Raw genomic sequence first — 5,647 nt, forward strand, 5'->3', positions numbered from 1 at the left:
GCCCTCTCCCGTCCCCAACCCTCCTCTGGTTCCCTCTCTCTCCGGTTCAGACCCGATCGACCACCATTCCAATGCCCACACAAGCTCCTCCGTGCGCATCAACGAGCACCAGTTAGTGCCTTCTTTATGTTAGCCTCGTGACGCAATGGAGGAGGATTTGGATTGGGGAGGCGAGCAAGCGCCGGGGGAGGGGCTCGCTGGGGAGCTTTTTTGCACTCAGAACACAACCTTTATTAATTATGGTATAAAGGTTACATCTTACACTAATTGTGGATAAAGGAAAAGGGGCGGATCATCTAACCAGAAGTTATTCTCACTATCATGTACTGATTTTGAAACTACATTAGCAGCTCTATTATTCTCCCTAGGACAATGGGCTAAGCGTGACGAAGCAAATCCTGCCAAGATTGTTCGACACTCATCGGCAAAGGGTATGCCCACTATCTTGTGTTCATATGGTGCCATGAACGCTTGGACAACCTCCAAAGAATATGTCTCCACATATAGATGATTGCATCCAATTGATGGAGATATGCCCAAGAGGCAATAATAAAAGTGTTTATTGTTATATCTTAGTGTTCATGATAAATGTTTACATCCCATGATATAATTGTATTAACCAGAAACATTAATACTTGTAAGGGTATATTGCCCCTATGTGTGGTTTTGGTAATTAATGACAACCCCTATGGACTAATGTTTTTATTGAGTTTATATGAAGGAATATTCCATAGGTACTACTTGTAGTCCATGTGTTGGATTCAAGTATGGATGCCATGAAGATAAAGATATACCTTGTGTATTGGCATCAAGATCATCGATTTAAAGATATATATGTGATATGATCAAGAAGAAGAAATGAAGATGGAGTTCTTATGTGGAACTCAATATTAGCCATGCTCTAGCTTATGTGATAAGAATGAATGATCAAGATCTTGCTTGATTCCAAGTGAAGAATTCAAGTTATGGATCTAAGTCAGTGTCATGATAGTCTCATAAGTTGAGCTATGGTTGACTAAGATTTAGAGCATGCAAGCAAATGAAGAATTCTATATACACCTCAAGATAGTATGATAGAGCATGAGAAGATACAAGGTTGACCAATACAAAGAGTGAATAATAGATTCAAGTTTGGTCAACACATGAAACATGAAGAATGTGCCAAGAGAAGTCATGTGGTAGGGTAAGTGATGCGTGCAGTTGACACGTCCGTTGGGAACCCCAAGAGGAAGGTGTGATGCGCACAGCGGCAAGTTTCCCTCAGTAAGAAACCAAGGTTTAATCGAACCAGTAGGAGTCAAGAAGCACGTTGAAGGTTGATGGCGGCGGGATGTAGTGCGGCGCAACACCGAGATTCCGACGCCAACGTGGAACCCGCACAACACAACCAAAGTACTTTGCCCCAACGAAACAAGGTGAGGTTGTCAATCTCACCGGCTTGTCGTAACAAAGGATTAACCGTATTGTGTGGAAGATGATTGTTTGCGTAAAAACAGAGAACAAAGATTGGCAAGAGATTGTATTTCAGTATAGAGAATTGGACCGGGGTCCACAGCTCACTAGAGGTGTCTCTCCCATAAGATAAACGAGCATGTTGGGTGAACAAATTACAAGTTGGGCAATTGACAAATAGAGAGGGCATAACAATGCACATACATATTATGATGAATATAGTGAGATTTAATTGGGCATTACGACAAAGTACATAGACCGCTATCCAAGCATGCATCTATGCCTAAAAGTCCACCTTCGAGGTTATCATCCGAACCCCTCCAAAGTATTAAGTTGCTAACAACGAGACAATTGCATTAAGTATTGCGCGTAATGTAATCAGTAACTACATCCTCGAACATAGCACCAATGTTTTATCCCTAGTGGCAACAAGACATCCATAATCTTAGAGATTTCGTCACTTCCCGCATTCACTGGAGACATGAACCCACTATCGAGCATAAATACTCCCTCTTGGAGTTACAAGCATCTACTTGGCCGAGCATCTACTAGTAACTGGAGAGCATGCAAGATCATAAACAACACATAGACATAAATTGATAATCAACATAACATAGTATTCTCTATTCATCGGATCCCAACAAACGCAACATATAGAATTACAGATAGATGATCTTGATCATGTTAGGCAGCTCACAAGACCCGACAATTAAGCACAATGGGGAGAAGACAACCATCTAGCTACTGCTATGGACCCATAGTCCAGGGGTGAACTACTCACTCATCACTCCGGAGGCGACCATGGCGGCGTAGAGTCCTCCGGGAGATGAATCCCCTCTCCGGCAGGGTGCCGGAGGCGATCTCCTGAATCCCCCGAGATGGGATTGGCGGCGGCGGCGTCTCTGGAAGGTTTTCCATATCGTGGCTCTCGGTACTGGGGGTTTCGCGACGGAGGCTTTAAGTAGGCGGAAGGGCAGGTCAAGAGGCGGCACGAGGGCCCCACACCACAGGTCGGCGCGGCCAGGGCCTGGGCCGCGCCGCCCTGTAGTCTGGCCACCTCGTGGCCCCACTTCGTCTCCTCTTCGGCCTTCTGGAAGCTTCGTGGAAAAATAGGACCCTGGGCGTTGATTTCGTCCAATTCTGAGAATATTTCGTTACTAGGATTTCTGAAACCAAAAACAGCGAGAACAACGACATCGGCACTTCGGCATCTTGTTAATAGGTTAGTTCCAGAAAATGCACGAATATGACATAAAGTGTGCATAAAACATGTAGATATCATCAATAATGTGGCATGGAACACAAGAAATTATCGATACATCGGAGACGTATCAGCATCCCCAAGCTTAGTTCCGCTCGTCCCGAGCAGGTAAAACGATAACAAAGATAATTTCTGGAGTGACATACCATCATAACCTTGATCATACTATTTGTAAAGCATATGTAGTGAATGCAGCGATCAAAACAATGTATATGACATGAGTAAACAAGTGAATCATATAGCAAAGACTTTTCATGAATAGCACTTCAAGACAAGCATCAATAAGTCTTGCATAAGAGTTAACTCATAAAGCAATAAATCAAAGTAAAGGTATTGAAGCAACACAAAGGAAGATTAAGTTTCAGCGGTTGCTTTCAACTTATAACATGTATATCTCATGGATAATCGTCAACATAGAGTAATATAATAAGTGCAATATGCAAGTATGTAGGAATCAATGCACAGTTCACACAAGTGTTTGCTTCTTGAGGTGGAGAGAAATAGGTGAACTGACTCAACAATGAAAGTAAAAGAATGGTCCTCCAAAGAGGAAAGCATCGATTGCTATATTTGTGCTAGAGCTTTGATTTTGAAAACATGAAACAATTTTGTCAACGGTAGTAATAAAGCATATGAGTTATGTAAATTATATCTTATAAGTTGCAAGCCTCATGCATAGTATACTAATAGTGCCCGCACCTTGTCCTAATTAGCTTGGACTACCGGATCATCGCAATACACATGTTTTAACCAAGTGTCACAATGGGGTACCTCCATGCCGCTCGTACAAAGGTCTAAGGAGAAAGCTCGCATTTTGGATTTCTCGCTTTTGATTATTCTCAACTTAGACATCCATACCGGGACAACATGGACAACGGATAATGGAATCCTCTTTAATGCATAAGCATGTGGCAACAATTATTATTCTCATATGAGATTGAGGATATATGTCCAAAACTGAAACTTCCACCATGAATCATGGCTTTAGTTAGCGGCCCAATGTTCTTCTCTAACAATATGCATGCTTAACCATAGGGTGGTAGATCTCTCTTACTTCAGACAAGACGGACATGCATAGTAACTCACATGATATTCAACAAAGAATAGTTGATGGCGTCCCCAGAAACATGGTTATCGCACAACAAGCAACTTAATAAGAGATAAAGTGCATAAGTACATATTCAATACCACAATAGTTTTTAAGCTATTTGTCCCATGAGCTATATATTGCAAAGGTGAATGATGGAATTTTAAAGGTAGCACTCAAGCAATTTACTTTGGAATGGCGGAGAAATACCATGTAGTAGGTAGGTATGGTGGACACAAATGGCATAGTGGTTGGCTCAAGTATTTTGGATGCATGAGAGGTATTCCCTCTCGATACAAGGCTTAGGCTAGCAAGGTTATTTGAAACAAACACAAGGATGAACCGGTGCAGCAAGACTCACATAAAAGACATATTGAAAACATTATAAGACTCTACACCGTCTTCCTTGTTGTTCAAACTCAATACTAGAAATTATCTAGACCTTAGAGAGACCAAATATGCAAACCAAATTTTAGCATGCTCTATGTATTTCTTCATTAATGGGTGCAAAGTATATGATGCAAGAGCTTAAACATGAGCACAACAATTGCCAAGTATCACATTATCCAAGACATTATAGCAATTTACTACATGTATCATTTTCCAATTCCAACCATATAACAATTTAACGAAGAAGAAACTTCGCCATGAATATTATGAGTAAAGCCTAAGGACATACTTGTCCATATGCTACAGCGGAGCGTGTCTCTCTCCCACAAAGTGAATGCTAGGATCCATTTTATTCAAACAAAACAAAAACAAAAACAAACCGACGCTCCAAGCAAAGCACATAAGATGTGATGGAATAAAAATATAGTTTCGGGGAGGAACCCGATAATGTTGTCGATGAAGAAGGGGATGCCTTGGGCATCCCCAAGCTTAGACGCTTGAGTCTTCTTGATATATGCAGGGGTGAACCACCGGGGCATCCCCAAGCTTAGAGCTTTCACTCTCCTTGATCATATTGCATCATACTCCTCTCTTGATCCTTGAAAACTTCCTCCACACCAAACTTAGAACAACTCATTAGAGGGTTAGTGGACAATAAAAATTAACATGTTCAGAGGTGACACAATCATTCTTAACACTTCTGGACATTGCATAAAGCTACTGGACATTAATGGGTCAAAGAAATTCATCCAACATAGCAAAAGAGGCAATGCGAAATAAAAGGCAGAATCTGTCAAAACAGAACAGTTCGTATTGACGAATTTTATCGAGGCACCAGACTTGCTCAAATGAAAATGCTCAAATTGAATGAAAGTTGCGTACATATCTGAGGATCACTCACGTAAATTGGCATAATTTTCTGAGTTACCTACAGAGAAAACAGCCCAGATTCGTGACAGCAAAGAAATCTGTTTCTGCGCAGTAATCCAAATCTAGTATGAACTTTACTATCAACGACTTTACTTGGCACAATAAAACACTAAACTAAGATAAGGAGAGGTTGCTACAGTAGTAAACAACTTTCAAGACACAAAATAAAAACAAAGTACTGTAGTAAAAACCATGGGTTGTCTCCCATAAGCGCTTTTCTTTAACGCCTTTCAGCTAGGCGCGAAAAGTGTATATCAAGTATTATCAAGAGACGAAGTGTCAACATCATAATTTGTTCTAATAATAGAATCAAAAGGTAACTTCATTCTCTTTCTAGGGAAGTGTTCCATACCTTTATTGAGAGGAAATTGATATTTTATATTACCTTCCTTCATATCAATAGTAGCACCAACGGTTCGAAGAAAAGGTCTTCCCAATATAATGGGGCAAGATGCATTGCATTCAATATCCAAGACAACAAAATCAACGGGGACAAGGTTATTGTTAACGGTAATGCGAACATTATC

The sequence above is a fragment of the Lolium rigidum genome, chromosome 7, assembly GCF_022539505.1.
Source record: "Lolium rigidum isolate FL_2022 chromosome 7, APGP_CSIRO_Lrig_0.1, whole genome shotgun sequence".
NCBI lineage: Eukaryota > Viridiplantae > Streptophyta > Magnoliopsida > Poales > Poaceae > Lolium > Lolium rigidum.